We start from the raw sequence: 17163 nt of genomic DNA on the forward strand, positions 1-17163 counted from the left end.
GACCTCTTTCTGAGCCCTGCTGGACCTACTGCGACCTCTTTCTGTACCCTGCTGGACCTCCTATGACCTCTTTCTGAACCCTGCTGAACCTCCTCTGACCTCTTTCTGAACCCTGCTTGACCTCCTACGACATCTTTCTGAACCCTGCTGGACTTCACATGACCGTGCCTTTTCACTGACGGTCTGCCAGTCTTCGTTGGTCGACGTTGCAGATCCCAGTGTACTTCAGGAAGCATGGGCGAGCTTTCGCAGGCAGCCGGAACAAATGACAAATTCCTCCTCCAACCATATTTGAACGTTGGGCCTGGCCAGCAGGTTCGTCCAAGACTTGAGCCCAGCTTGACCCTCGTTCCGATGGCGGTGATACCTTGGGTTTCTCTGTTCCTCAAGGAAGTAGAACTAAAAAAGCAGGTTTGGAACGGGAAGATGACATAATCTGTTGCCAAATCCTTGACGCGAGGGTCGCGACTGTATTTTAAAGAGGTGACCAAGGTTACTCAATCGTCACCAAGGGGTGGACTACCACTCCAATGAATTCGACTTCAGGAAAATATGTTGAAGAACCAAAGCGACCACGCGACTTCATTAAATATTGCTAAAAGTGAAGTCAAAATCAGTTTTGAGCCAGGTAGGAGTCGAACCTACAATCTTCTGATTCGTAGTCAGACGCGTTATCCATTGCGCCACTGGCCCATGTGACTACTAGCTATCACTCCTACTGATATGTTTTAGTGCTGCAATAATGAGTGATCAACGTAAGGGGTCTCCGGTTGTCGCAGACGTGCACGTTCCTGAGCCACGCGCACAAAGGCCTCTGACAAGTACTCGGAATTGCAGCTGAACACAAATGAATGCACCAACTTTTCTGAACCCTGCTGGACTTCACATGACCTCTTTCTGAACCCTGCTGAACTTCACATGACCTCTATCTGAACCCTGCTGGACTTCACATGACCTCTTTCTGAACCCTGCTGGACCTACTGCGACCTCTTTCTGTACCCTGCTGGACCTCCTATGACCTCTTTCTGAACCCTGCTGAACCTCCTCTGACCTCTTTCTGAACCCTGCTTGACCTCCTACGACATCTTTCTGAACCCTGCTGGACTTCACATGACCGTGCCTTTTCACTGACGGTCTGCCAGTCTTCGTTGGTCGACGTTGCAGATCCCAGTGTACTTCAGGAAGCATGGGCGAGCTTTCGCAGGCAGCCGGAACAAATGACAAATTCCTCCTCCAACCATATTTGAACGTTGGGCCTGGCCAGCAGGTTCGTGAAAGACTTGAGCCCAGCTTGACCCTCGTTCCGATGGCGGTGATACCTTGGGTTTCTCTGTTCCTCAAGGAAGTAGAACTAAAAAAGCAGGTTTGTGTGGAAGTGTAACTCAGCGTAACTTATTAATTGGCACTGGTAACTTATTAATTAACCTGGTAACAAAGCAAATACATTTTACATGCAAACTCTGTGAAGGACGAGTTTGTAAATGAGTTAGGAATGTGCACGAACATGATAATCTCTTGAAACACCTGGTCACAGCCCCAGGCTGGAGCACCCCCCTATTGTTTGATAAATGGAACTCACAACAGGGGGGGCTAGCTGGCGCCAGGAAGGCGACCAGTAACGTCAGCGGAGAAGAGATTACGAGTTCAGCGGACAGAGGATTAAGTCGAGTTGGTCCATATAAGCGGGAGCTGCGGCTGGAGTCGAGTACTTGCTACGTGAAGCGCTGACCGAACGGGAGTGTCGGATGAACGAGAAGGACCAGCGAAAAGAGTTAACCTGATCCATTATATTATGCGGTATCATTTTGGTAATTGGATGAAGTGAATACAGTTTAATAAACTAGACCTTTTGTAACCTGTGTCCGGTCATTGGAGTCCTGTGAGTCCCCCACTACAAATTCCCTGACAATCTTGGAGGCACCGCTGACATCAACTGGACACAAACAAGTCTTTAAAAGGTGAGTGTGTCTTGTTTGGTCCAATATGATTTACGAACTTGGAAGTTATGGGTACATACATGGGGGAGCAGGTGGTCTGGGGCTTCTTTGCGCACCGATGCCGCGATATAGGTGGCGTGAGCCATCACGAATGGGATTTCGATAAACGACTGTAGCAATTTATTCGTTTTTTTAAAATGATTTCTGTAAATACGTATTTTTGCGCTGGTTATTAAAGGGCCTTACTGTAACCTGGAAGCAAACGAAGCAAGTGTGCACCTTGCGACCGCTTGCTTCCAGGACGTGTAAGGCCGGTACACTCGTTTACCCACCCGCACACGGATAAAGTACTACTTTTTTTTGCACTTGTTCGAAGCACTTGACTTGCTCGGCGCTCGGCGAGCGACAGGGAACCGGGAAACGGAATTATATTTATATATATATATATTTCCAATATGGTACACCGGCCACAACGATTTTAGCGATTATCCGAGTTTTTTTTAACGATTTCTGTAAATACGTATTTTTCCTGCGCTATGTAATTCTTCTGACACGCGCCACGAAGAAACGCACCACTGATGTGCATGAAGCGACTTGTTTGCCGGTTCGGTAAGGTCCGTCCGTACACGTGTACAATCGTGTACACCCGTTTTAAATAAATAATTTTTTTCAGTTTTCCCGCCATGCCTATAAATTCATGACAGACAACCCCCCCTCATGCCGGTCCAGAATTATGATGAAAGATGGCGATTGAGAAAAAAAATTGCATCAAATTTTGTCCAGGTCCATCAAGAAGCCTTTGAGACATGCTCCACGGTTGAATAAAAAACCACCGTTTAGAGTACTTCTTTTTTTTTGTTCAAAGCACTCGACTTGGAGCCAGCGACTTGCTCGGCGGGGGATATAATTTTAGATATATATATAGTACGGGCATGCCCTAGTGAGAGATAATTACAGGAAATGGTGTTTGTGAGTAACAACCACCCTCTGGTCGAGGCTCATAGAAGGGGTGATGCTTACTGATTCGGCACGCTTACAATAGGTGTTAATGGTGGGATGTCAGAGGTTTTGGTGTGGGTTAATGTTCACACTGTTTTGGAACTTGCTGTTGGCACTTGTTGGAACTTGTTGGAACTTGCTGTTGGAACTTGTTGTTGGAACTTGTTGGAACTTGTTGTTGGAACTTGCTGTTGGAACTTGTTGGAACTTGTTGTTGGAACTTGTTGGAACTTGTTGTTGGGACTTGCTGTTGGAACTTGTTGTTGGAACTTGTTGGAACTTGTTGTTGGAACTTGCTGTTGGAACTTGTTGGAACTTGTTGTTGGAACTTGTTGGAACTTGTTGTTGGGACTTGCTGTTGGAACTTGTTGTTGGAACTTGTTGTTGGAACTTGCTGTTGGAACTTGTTGTTGGAACTTGTTGGAACTTGTTGTTGGAACTTGCTGTTGGAACTTGTTGGAACTTGTTGTTGGAACTTGTTGGAACTTGTTGTTGGAACTTGCTGTTGGAACTTGTTGGAACTTGTTGTTGGAACTTGCTGTTGGAACTTGCTGTTGGAACTTGTTGGAACTTGTTGTTGGAACTTGCTGTTGGAACTTGTTGGAACTTGTTGTTGGAACTTGTTGTTGGAACTTGCTGTTGGCACTTGTTGGAACTTGTTGGAAACTTGTTGTTGGAACTTGTTGTTGGAACTTGCTGTTGGAACTTGCTGTTGGAACTTGTTGTTGGAACTTGTTGTTGGAACTTGCTGTTGGAACTTGTTGGAACTTGTTGTTGGAACGTGTTGTTGGAACTTGTTGTTGGAACTTGCTGTTGGCACTTGTTGGAACTTGTTGGAACTTGTTGTTGGAACTTGCTGTTGGAACTTGCTGTTGGAACTTGTTGGAACTTGTTGTTGGAACTTGCTGTTGGAACTTGTTGGAACTTGTTGTTGGAACTTGTTGTTGGAACTTGCTGTTGGCACTTGTTGGAACTTGTTGGAACTTGTTGTTGGAACTTGTTGTTGGAACTTGCTGTTGGAACTTGCTGTTGGAACTTGTTGGAACTTGTTGTTGGAACTTGCTGTTGGAACTTGTTGGAACTTGTTGTTGGAACTTGTTGTTGGAACTTGCTGTTGGCACTTGTTGGAACTTGTTGGAACTTGTTGTTGGAACTTGTTGTTGGAACTTGCTGTTGGAACTTGCTGTTGGAACTTGTTGGAACTTGTTGTTGGAACTTGCTGTTGGAACTTGTTGGAACTTGTTGTTGGAACTTGTTGTTGGAACTTGCTGTTGGCACTTGTTGGAACTTGTTGGAACTTGTTGTTGGAACTTGTTGTTGGAACTTGCTGTTGGAACTTGTTGTTGGAACTTGTTGTTGGAACTTGTTGTTGGAACCCGTACTTATTTAATTAATTACATTTCTTATTACATTACAGTAATTACATTACAGTAATTACCTGAGGTAATTACAGTAATTACAGTTCCGGTAATTACAGTAATTACAGTAATCATTACAGTAATTGCAGTAATCTTATTACAGTAATTACATTACATTAACTCAGGCACCTTTTGAGTAAGGAAGCTGATATTTGGACATGACACTGACCAAGTGATGTGAGTAGTGTAATAATGTTGCTTCTGGGACACCTCCGTTTAACATGGGAAATCCCTATCTAATGTCATTTACCCCCTTGTCTTTTTCAAAAATCATAAACACCTCTATTTCTCCCACCCTCATCTTTATGAACCTTTTGTCTGTAGTACCTATCCTTAATGTTGTTCATTAGACCACTCAAACACTACAAATATTTGTTTTCTCTTATAGACCTATCATCCTTCTTCTACATATCATCTGGCAGATTAATCTTTGACCCATTCACTTCCATATTAATTCTTTCCCTCCCTCATTGACCCTAAACACCTATATTTCTCTCACCCTGTTCTTTACGAACCTTCTAACCTTTTGACATGCTATCCTTATTCATTAGACCACTTAAACACCTGTGATCCTTCTGACCTTATGGACCTTTTAACCTTTTACTCTTAATATCATCTGGTGAATATAACCCACTCAAACAACGACCCTACAAATATTTGTTTATGCGTGGGAAATAATTTAATTCTCTTGCCACTCTCTTCACCATCTAATATATTAACAAAAAATATGTTTGAGTTTGGTTCTTTATTAAGATATTTTAACTGAGCTAAGATAAAATGGTAAACCTCCCTCAATGTTCTTATTTGAGCGCCTCCAGTGCCACACACTTTTTGGTAGGCTCTGCCCACCTTTTGTTAAGCTCCGTCCACTTTTTGGAAAAACCCCGCCCACTTTTTGGTAAGCCACGCCCACCTTTTACTAAGCCCCGCCCACTTTTTGTTAAGCCACGCCCACTTTTTGCTACACCCCGCCCACTTTTGCTAAGCTCCGCCCACTTTTGCTAAGTCCCACCCACTTTATAAACTCTTCAGCATTGTATCATTTCCAGGTAATACATAACATCATTTTCAGGGAATTTCCATCACATCATTTCCAGTTAAGACACGCCCAGGGAATTTCCACAGGAAATGACACACACCCAGCCCTTCTTATAAAAGGCACCGACCACACAGGCTTTTTCAAACACGCTTTCTGCTTCACTTGAGAATGGACTCCTATGCCGAAATGGAATGGGATAACTTTGCTATTCCTTGGAGTCCTACTACCTGTGTAGCGCTCAACCTTCAGATTGATGAACTGGACTCGAACCTCTTGTCGATGGAGGAAATTGTATCTGAGCTACGAAATGAAAATTCTACTTTTAACACAACTTGGGATAAAGTTATTTTTTTGTTTGAAGATCTTTTGAACAACCAAGACCCACAGAACGAGTTCTACCTTGATGACCCAGCCAAAGAGTTATACCTTGGAGATCCACAAAATCCTGAAAAAGAGTTCTACCATGATGATACTTATTGTGAGTTATCAAAACAAAACCCACTGAACGAGTTCTACCTTGATGACCCAGCCAAAGAGTTATACCTTGGAGACTCACTAAATTTGGGAAAAACAAATTATGAGGTCTGCCTAGATGGTTCTAACTGTGGAGCCTACCTTGGAGACTCACTAAATTTGGGAAAAACAAATTATGAGGTTTGCCTAGATGGTTCTAACTGTGGAGCCTACCTTGGAGACTCACTAAATTTGGGAAAAACAAATTATGAGGTTTGCCTAGATGGTTCTAACTGTGGAGCCTACCTTGGAGACTCACTGAATTTGGGAAAAACAAATTATGAGGTCTGCCTAGATGGTTCTAACTGTGGAGCCTACCTTGGAGACTCACTAAATTTGGGAAAAACAAATTATGAGGTTTGCCTAGATGGTTCTAACTGTGGAGCCTACCTTGGAGACTCACTAAATTTGGGAAAAACAAATTATGAGGTTTGCCTAGATGGTTCTAACTGTGGAGCCTACCTTGGAGACTCACTAAATTTCATAAAATTAGGAAAAGAGTTTTACCTTGGAGACTTTGAAAACTGGTTTCGTTTTGGAGACTCTGAATGGGGGTTTTGTTTTGATAACTCGGAATGTGATACCTATCTTGGAGACTCAACAGGATTGTGGTTATACCTTGGGAACTTGGAAAGTTGGTTTTATTTTGGAGACTCTACCTGTGGGGTACATCTTGGAGACTCTTTGCATTCTAAAGCAATGAACAATGTTCTTTGTTTAATGACGCTTGATTTAAGCAATATCAAGAAAGTTCGAGGAAGAAAATGCTGGAAAATTCTTTCTTCCCATTTCTACTTCTTCAAACTTGAAAGCCTTGAAAGACAGAATTGGAGGAAGAGGAAAAAAAATAAAAATGAAATACGTATTTAAAAAAAGAAGAAAAAAAAAGAAATACGTATTTTTAAAAAAGAAGAAAAAAAAAGATTATGTTAGGGTTAGGGTGGGATTTTGAATGTGAGGGTTAGGGATTAGGTTGGGTTAGGGATGGAGTTGGGTTAGGGATGGGGTTGGGTTAGGGTTGGGATTTTGAATGTGAGGGTTAGGGTTGGGATTGGGTTAGGGATGGGGTTGGGTTAGGGTTGGGATTTTGAATGTGAGGGTTAGGGTTGGGGTTGGGTTAGGGATGGGGTTGGGTTAGGGATGGGGTTGGGTTAGGGATGGGGTTGGGTTAGGGATGGGGTTGGGTTGGGGATGGGGTTGGGTTAGGGATGGGGTTGGGTTAGGGATGGGGTTGGGTTAGGGATGGGGTTGGGTTGGGGATGGGGTTGGGTTAGGGATGGGGTTGGGTTAGGGATGGGTTGGGTTAGGGATGGGTTTGGGTTAGGGATGGGGTTGGGTTAGGGTTTGTATATTATTATGACTCACTCACACATACACACACACAAAAGTTAAGCCCCAACTGAAAAGTTGAGGGATTCTGTGTTTGGGGTTCACAGATTTAAAAACGTATCCCCATTATACACATACAAAAGTTAAGCCCCAACTGAAAAGTTGAGGGATTCTGTGTTTGGGGTTCACAGGTTTAAAAACGTATCCCCATTATACACACACAAAAGTTAAGCCCCAACTGAAAAGTTGAGGGATTCTGTGTTTGGGGTTCACAGGTTTAAAAACGTATCCCCATTGTACACACAAACAAAAGTTAAGCCCCAACTGAAAAGTTGAGGGATTCTGTGTTTGTGGTTCACAGATTTAAAAACGTATCCCCATTACATTTTTTTTATTTATTTATTATTTTCAAGGGTATTATCTGCTTACTTGTGTTTTTTGTAATTCTTGCGAGTAAAATGAACCCAAGATTTCTTCTCCATTTAAATCATTTAATTTGTAAGTCCAAGGGTTTGTAGCCATTACATCAACGATTTTAAATAATTCACGAGTCCATTTTTGTGTATAACCTTTCTCAAAATGGCTTTTCCATTTGTATATCCTTACCATATCACCAACTTTGAACTTGGGCTTTCTCAAATTAATCTCCTTTTCATATTCTAATTTTGTAAATGTTTCTGATGGTTTTGATTTTGTTGATGAATGAACTGTATTGTTGTAATCATCTACAATATCCTGAATTAAATACACCCATTTTTGAGAACCGAGTTCTGTGAATTTTTTATATAATTTCTCTTTCAAAGTACGATTAAAACGCTCAATAACAACTGCCTTTCCTTCATTAAAGGTGCTGTATAATTTAATACCCTTCCCCTTAAGAAATTTCATGAATATTTTGTTATAGAACTCTGTTCCCTCATCAGTCCATAACTTCTTTGGTTTCCTTTTATCCCGATCAAATATTAGCTTAAAGGCTAACATTAAAGTATCACCCCTTTTATTTTTTAAAGGGACAACCCAGGCAAATCTACTCCTCAAATCAATAACGGTTAAAGCATACCTGTATCCCCTGTCATTATTCAATTCAATTAAATCAGCGGACCATATGTGGTCGGTGTATTTAGAATAAACCTTCCTTCTTTTAAACTTTGTGATTATAGGTTTGTGTAATTCTTCAGCCAAAAGCTCCTCAGTCTTGATGACATCATTAGAGCCTAATAGTTTTTTGAGGAATAACCAAGACCAAGTTTCAATTTAGCATTTATCAAATTTCTCACAATAAACCTATCAACTTTCTCTCTCAACGTTGGATTTTGTATCAAAGACAAATTATACAACATTTCGCTGTCGGCTTTATGTTTTTCAGTCAACGTAGTGGTTTTCCCATAAGCAATATCATGCTTCATACACACTTCGTCAACCCTATTTGTAGGTTTAGACCAAGGTTTAGGATTGTCAGCCTCATCTAATCTTTTATCCAAGTTTGTTCCTGGACCACAGAAAGAATACCCTGGAAGGTGTAATTCCCCTGGAATTCCAGTTGTTGTAAATTTACTTCCTGACAGAAACTTTTGTATGTCTCCTCCTCTTTTAGGAGAGATGAATTGGCACTTTTTAGAGCCACATACTTGACATATTCCTTTTTGATAAACTCTATTATTTTTAGCTTTAACATAAGAGATATTTTTAGATTTAGTTTTCTTTTTACATTTGAGACAATAACTCATATTTATTTATCAGAAAAATTCCGACAGAGTATCAAAACCTTTTTGGTTTTCAACATATACATTTCAATCTTTATTTTTAAAACATAAAGAATCCTAAGGAATGCCTTCACTCTCTCCTCCATTTATTTACAAATAAAAACTAACTAAAGTCAATGACACCAACATCATCAATCACATAATCTTTTCCTTCTTCTTCTTCTTCTTCTTCACCACTTTCTCGTTTAAATCTCCTCCCTGAAATTGAAGACATTGACGTTCTTATTTTTGAAACTATTATCTTCATAAGAGGTGTTAATTCTTTAATTTCCTCTTCGGTGCGTTGAGATTGATTTATTTGCTTTAATACACTCAATCTTTTATGAATCTCACTGATTTCCATCTCCCTCTCCTCCTCCTCCATTTTCTCCCTCTCCTCCTTCTCCTTTTTCTCCCTTTTCTCCCTTTCCTCCTTCTCCCTTTTCTCCCTTTCCTCCTTCTCCTTTTTCTCCCTCTCCTCCTTCTCCTCCTTTTTCTCCCTCTCCTCCTTCTCCTCCCTCTCCCTTTCCTCCTTCTCCTTTTTCTCTCTTTCCTCCTTCTCTTCTTCAACTCCTTCCTCATCCCTTGCTACCCTTGAGTTTGAACCCCAAAGAATATTATACATATACTCATCTGGATTTTGAGATATTCTTGTATCTATAATTATTTTTCTCATAATAGGATACCAATAAGATTTGTTGACGATTTCTAAAAGAGTTTTATATTTCATAACTTTGAGAAGTTCATTTTTATTTAATATTTTAAACAAGTCTCTATTTGTGGGTTTAACAATATCAGTATAAGGCCAGTTTTTTATGACAAAATTCCCATGTATATGCTCCAAATCATAAGGTATGTAATACCGAGCACCCTTTTCTTGTAGGTATCCTTGAATACAAAAATTATAATTATCTTGTAGTCTTCTTCCTGCCATTTATGTATCAGAAATATATGTGAGATTAATATTATGACAGGTAATACCACCCCATCTTCCCACTACCAAATCGGTTTGTATTCCTCGGCTTTCTATCCTTATCTCATTACCTTCCTTCTTTGTCATGCGAACCATCGCTATACTATCATATATTTTTCTTTTCTTAAAATCACGTATTTGTTGTTTACTAATTGTACTTCCACATAAATCCTTATCCTCACCAAGTGGATAATATTCTTCTTTACGAGACTGATTTAAATCATGTAGGTCTTCTATGTTTATTGAAAAAGACCAATTATACCCTAAATCAGGCATATCATACCCCCATTTATTAATTCGCATATTAACTAAATGTCCTTCTTTATAAAATTCAATTGTAAGCAGGTAGTTAAATTCAATGAGGAAAGGTGTATGGTCAGTATAACCAGGTGTTGTGGTTGTAAATTTTACTTCTTTCACAAAACGTGCTGTTTTCTTTAAAAATATATATTGTGATAAATCACTTAATCTAATTAAGTCATTCGCATCTGTAGGGTTTGGATAATTGATTAATTTATAAGTATTCTTCATATTAATATTTTTACTTACACTATATTTTTGTCGTTCAGCCTGTGCCTTTGTATAATAATTTGATAAATCAATATCCTGAGAGGATTTTCCAAAGATAGAACCATCTTTTCCAACATAAGTCATTTATATTAGATTAAAAATGATATCATAAAAATTTTCATTATTGTTGAGTTGAAATAATACATATAAACATAATTGGCCACAACATTTAGAATTAATTTCTTGAACTTGGAATGTTTGATAAACACCATTCTGTAAGAATTGTATTACTTCAACAGGTGGTGGCATACCATAACTATCAAAATAATATTTATCCTGACTATTATGAATACAAACCCAATGAGAACCATTCTGTGTGTCTAAATTCATAATAATATTCTTTGTATTCTTATTTATATGTATTAATTCATCTCTCATACAAATAACCACATTATCAATTTTTAGTGTTTTACAATACTTAGCTAGTTCTATATTTGACGTTGTATTCTTTCCAAATTGTTTAAACCATTTATCCATTTATTTATGAGAAAGATACAATCCATTACCCCGTTTAGTTAGTTTAACACCCGCTTGAGCGATAGAGGAAAGCATATCTCCAACCAACAATCTAGCTTTATCAGGTAGACTTTCAAGTTTTTGAGCAAAATCTACAATTACACCACTTCCACTAATTTGTTTCTCCAACTCCTTGTTATGTCTTTCCAATTCTTTTTGAGCTTTTAGTTGTGCCTTCCTTTCGTTAGCAGTTTTTACCGCTGCTGAAATACCACCAGTCAATGCTCCCGCCGCACTTAAACCAGCAAATAAAGGAATTAGAAACGGGAGAAATCCTCCTCTTGACTCATCTATTGAATATTTCTTTAACATAGGTTTCGTCATTTTAATTTTAAGTGATCCAACATCATTTAGTGTTTTTACTTGTGTGTGTGTGAGTAAAACATCAATTCTTACAGCTCCTTTTCTTTGAATTGTATTAACATTAATAATACAAGGCTTTTGATTTTGAATACAAGATGTTAATTTATTAAGATTGATTTGATTAACATATACCCCAACCATTTATTTATGAGAAAAAACCTATGTGATATTAATCATAACACCATTATCTGTATTAATCTGTAATTCTGTTTCCTCCAAAAGCAAACAATATGCATTAACCTCTTCACTCTCCCCTCTTTCAATGTATAGAGAAGTATCCACTCGATTAGACTTTATAGTTTCCTTTTGAGAACTCAGGTCAATTGTGTAGATTGTATAAAGTTTTTGAAACGCAACCATATCCAAAATAGGATCATTATTACCATTACTTTCACACACCTTTTGGTAGGACTTGTAGGCTTCCGCATAATCATTTTTTTCCCAATCAATTTCCAATCTATCTCGCGGATAAAATGTGCCATCAAGAGAAACCCGAAGTTGTTTCACCTTAGCATTATCACTCAGCGCATTATTCTTATTAGTACCGTCCTCTCCATCTGGTTTTTTAAAAATGAGCCAGAGGTATCGTGGCTTTCCTTGAAGAACACCCAAATTCCAAGTGTAGGTAGTGTGTTCCAGTTTAACGTGTTGACATCTTCTTTTAAGGTATGATACATTTAGCGGTTTCTTTGAGTTAAGTCTTCTATTTAACATCTCTTCCGTTTTAAGATTAGGAGTATATTCACTGATATACCAACACAAATCATTAATAACAAATTTATTGTTGTCTCCAAAAGCATTTTCATCCCCAAAAAGCAACCTATTTACATTATCATTCCTTTGTAGTTGAAATCTAATTTTAAGACCATACAAAACTTTATCATAATCGCAAAATCCAAATATACCTTTAAGAGGTACTGCTACGGTAAAACTATTCACTGCTTTTGTTTCATCATTATACATTGACTTCCTTTGACTATAACCAGGGTCTGCGTTTGTAGCCGTTGACATATCAGGAATAAAACCTTCAACAGCTCCCTTACCCATTCTATCACTAAACGAATATAGTGTAAATTTCATCATTTCAGATGTAGCAGAGACATAATCAACCGCTTCAACCTCTTGTGTTCCAATATACAGGCGGACACTGTCAAACATTTTCCAGAAGAAATCATTTACGAGTGTAGCATTAGTATTATTCGCAGCCTTAGTGAATTTAAATTTACACAGCAAGAAACTATCAGCTATATTCAAGTAAGTTTGTTGATTATTTATTTCAAAACTTTTTGTTCTGTTTGAATTCCAGTCTGTTCCTGTTATAGCATTTACCTTAAAATAGTCTTCCTTTTTAGTGGAGTTTGAAATGATAATCGTATCATCCAAATCATAGATACTATCAATCGCTTCCATACTTGTATTTATATAGCATTAAAATTGTTGAAACCCTGACCCAAGTATTTTAATGATTTTTTGTCGTTCTTGTGAAGATAGTTGAGTTTTACCTTTTTTTATTTCTTTGATTGCTTGTAATTTATGAGACTCCTTTTGAGCATCTTTTATACTCTTTATAGCACCCGCAACGGAGCCCACGGCAGAAGCAGTTGAACCAATTAGGTCTTTATGTTTAAGGATGGTTGAACCAATACCCATTAGAGTATCAATTATCCCATCTCCTTTATTTCGAAATTGATGACCTACACCTCGTTGTCTCTTAGGTTTATAGTATCCTCTACCCACATACCTTGTATAGTCTGGTGAAAGGAACATGCCCTCCCCTGTAATTATTTTATATTTTCCCAACTCGTGTTTTCTCACAATAACCATTATTTATTTATTGAAAAACTTCACGTAGGTGAATTCTGATGGATATAATTTCATCATTAAAGGATATCATACGATTATCTTGGTCGGTTATCCTAAAATTTACTCTGTATATGGTTTTTCCTGACACAGGTAAATAGACAAGATTTTTTGGTTCCATATTAAATTTATAACCAATCGGGGTTGAGTATGCACTGAATGAAAATATTGTATTTGTTCTTATTCCATCGTTATAAGCACCATCAATCAAATCACAATGAATTAATACTGAATTTATACCGGAGGATATTTGGATAACATTATCACTGTAAAACGTCCCGTTATTTTCAATCTTTTTTGAAGAGAAACCCAATAGCTCTCTAAACGAATTTTCAATCGTGAAATCAACTTTATAATTATTTTTAAGTTTAATAGTTGATTTTGAAGTGTGTTTTTGAATATCTATTACAATATTTTTTGGTTCATCACCTTTTTCTTTCATAAGGCGAGAGACTTCTGAAGATATTTGAGAAATCTCGTAAGCTCCAGGTGAAACAGTTATAGTTTTATATCCACTTCCTGGATTATAACTAAACTTGCTGTTTTTCTCTGTGATATTAAACAAGGTATTATAAGTTTCCATCGACAATAAAGATGCCTCATATGAGGTAAGGGGGTCAAGTTGTAGTGGGTAAGGGAATGAAGCTGTGTAATCGCTCGTTGTGAAATTAAAACTAAGAATTGTGCTTCTCATCTTATTTAATATCTAATAAAATATCTTTGTATTGACATTTATTAATTATTTTCATATTCATCAACTGATCTAAAATGGCTGAGGATTCATTAAAACAATTGTTGTTTCCAGCCTTCTTACTACCTAACAACAATAATAGCCTATTAACTAATTGTGATGGGTCATTTGGAAGAAAACTAACACCTGAACCAAGTTTACTTAAAGCATCAATAATATGTTTCTCCTTCTCATTCTTCTTACTTTTACCAGCAACAGAAACTCCATAATCAAGTGCATTTAACAACTCAATATATACCCTATCTTCCTCTCTTTCCATATCAAGTGGTTCCTCAAAATATTTTGAACCGCTGAATCCGGGGTTTGTTAGAAGAAACATTAATCTTGGAGTTAATTTAACATTTGGTTGAGTAGAACTCAAGAACATCAATTCATCATTAAATATCAATACCTTTTCTTCCACAAGATGAAACACTGCTGGTTCTTCTGTTGGAATGAGACCTGCTCTGGTTTTTGAACCCGCCGAATATTCATTGTTTTGAAGAGCTTCCACAACATAATTAGGGGGTTGATTTACCTGCTCAAGTTTCCGAAATAATCCCTCGTCATCATATTCTAATTCACCAAGTTCTTGTTTTGTTATCTGACTAAAATCTTTGAGCATTTGAAGTTTTTTCGGAGTAAATTCTACCGTGGGAACTGTAGGTGAGTGTTGAGTTTTCAAAAGTGGTTTAAAGAATTTCTCTTGTTTTCTTTCAAAGGCTTCTTCACCAGTTAGTTTCTGTCTCCGTTTCTTCTTTATCTCTTCCTGTTGTTTAACAACTTTTGAAACTAATTGTTGATGTTCCTTAAACTTTCTTTCTCTTTCTTCGGTATTCATTTTCTGTATTTATTTATTGAAAAATATCATTTAGTATCTCATCTTGTTTCACAACAATATATTTATATTTTCCAATCGTGTGTTTCATATAATTTTCAAATTCTTTTTTACTACATAACGTAGAGCAATTATCTCTCCAAAAATTATTTACATCTATTGAATTTAACTTAAATAAAATAAAAGTATTGGCATTGTTTCTTATTGAGCGTCGAGGGAGTTGAAAATATGATTGACTAAGATATATACAATTACAAGAAGAATGTCTCCCTCTTGTATAGTAGCTATCCATTACTGTTTGGTTTCTCTCATTAACACAATCATCAAAGATGACGAGGTTCTTTTTTGATTTATCTAAATCTTGAGGTGAAGGTATATCATCCGTATTATCACTGAGAATACAAGTTATGGGTTTCGATTTTGATTTCTGTGTATCACAAAATAATTGTATTATATCTTCAATATTATAATCATTCAGTTTGTTTTGAAGTTTAAATAAACCGATAATGTCTTCCTTTTTAAGACCTGCATTAAAACCCTGTGAGAGTAGTTGATACTCGGGTTGAAAACTTGACTTTGTAAAAATTATTAAATTATCATAATCTAAAAAATTAGGACCAAGGAGCATCTTTAAAAGTAAACAGGTTTTCCCACATCCGCTTGAACCAACTATTAGACATCTCAATGAATTTGGAATGTTTTTATGGTTATTAAACTTTATCTTATTTTCCCAAACGGGTAAAAAATCATTCATTTATATATTTGGAAAACAAGTCATCTAACTTTTTTTGAGCTATTTTAGAAACTCTATATTTTATCCTGAGTTCGGGTTTAATTTCAAAATAATTCATTATTTTATTTATATAGTATCTTGTATTAACATTTCCATTAAAATTATTTTGAATAATAAATATCATTAAACCCTTATACATTTCCTCAATACAAAGAGTCTCTTTCCTTGTAAGAAATGGTGTATTATCACCATAATGCTTAACATTCATCTCTCTTATTAATCTTGTAAAGTAATTCATTTTTGGTTCTAATTTAAAAGAGTTATATGTTTTTTTATATTTCTTATTATCATTAATTAGAATATAATCACAGAATAAACATTGTTTATATGAACCCTCATTATTAAGCCCTATTCTATCACAAGCTGGACAATTCTCTAATTTATCATATGGAGAGTCTGGAAATTCTAAATATCCTTCAGAACTTATCATATTTATATAGTAAATTTTTACTTAAACTAAACGCAAGTTTATTCATTAATAAATACAATGTTTCAAAGCACAAAAGACAAATTTCAATCAATCTCTACTTCGGTGGAAGATATAGAAAAATATGTCAAAGATGTTAAATTGAACAAAGATAAATATGGAAATTTTTGGGTAAAACCAGTTATGGAAAATAACATGAGCCCCTCTATTTCATTTAAAGGAAGAGCTCTAACTATACCTGGAAAGACATCCATTAAAGTAAATCTAACAAAAGTTTCTCCTCTACTCCTGGCAATTTATTCAAAGCTTGAAAAAGTGATTGACCACGATACTTTGAAAAAGAATGATAAGACCATTAATAATTCTAGAGGAGACATTTGTATTTTCTTTAATAATCCAAAGGGTGTAGATCTAAGTAAAATGAATGATGTTAATATTTCTGGTGAAATGTCATTTCGTTCTATGATAGTTAGAGATTATTTAAAGATAACTTTTGATATTAAAAATGTAGAGATTGAATCCGTTAATGAAAGAAAGTATATTGGTATAGATGGAAAGGTTTTTTCTGCTAATTAAATATGAGTCATTACAGCAGTGAAGATTTTACTATTTCATTGAACTCGGACGATAGTGATGATAGTATTTCATTGAACTCGGACGATGGTGATGATAGTATTTCATTGAACACAGATGATAGTTATGATACTAATAGTTTGTGCTCAAATGATAGTTATGAGAGTAGCTTTATTGATGACTCTGAGTATGATTCTGAGTATTCATGTGATAGTTATGACTTAGATGATTCTGAGTGAAAAAGTGTTTTAGTTTAAGCACAGCGATATATATAAAACGGAGCTGTAAAGCTCAAAAGTGTTTTATTTTAAGCACAGTGATATATATAAAACACCACGTTTTCTCACGCTATAAATATGGTTTATTGTGATACTTGCGAGAAGGAAGTAAAATATTATAAACAACATATTCTCACCGCAAAACATACATACAACATTTTAAACAAACTTTCCCCTCTTCCACCTGAAACAAAACACTGTTCTACATGTAATAAAAATATCCTCAAGAAAGGCTTCAAAATACATCTTAAAACAAATCTACATT

The 17163-nt window shown here is 36.6% G+C and overlaps 1 non-coding gene across 1 annotated transcript; it reads right to left on the reverse strand.

Annotated features, from left to right (window-relative positions):
* Positions 1–620: 620 nt before the first annotated feature.
* TRNAR-ACG (transfer RNA arginine (anticodon ACG)) lies at positions 621–693 on the reverse strand. Its single transcript has one exon. It is a non-coding gene; the product is annotated as a tRNA-Arg (tRNA).
* Positions 694–17163: the final 16470 nt, after the last annotated feature.

This window comes from Myxine glutinosa, chromosome 9 (assembly GCF_964187855.1).
Source record: "Myxine glutinosa chromosome 9, kmMyxGlut1.1, whole genome shotgun sequence".
Classification (NCBI taxonomy): domain Eukaryota; kingdom Metazoa; phylum Chordata; class Myxini; order Myxiniformes; family Myxinidae; genus Myxine; species Myxine glutinosa.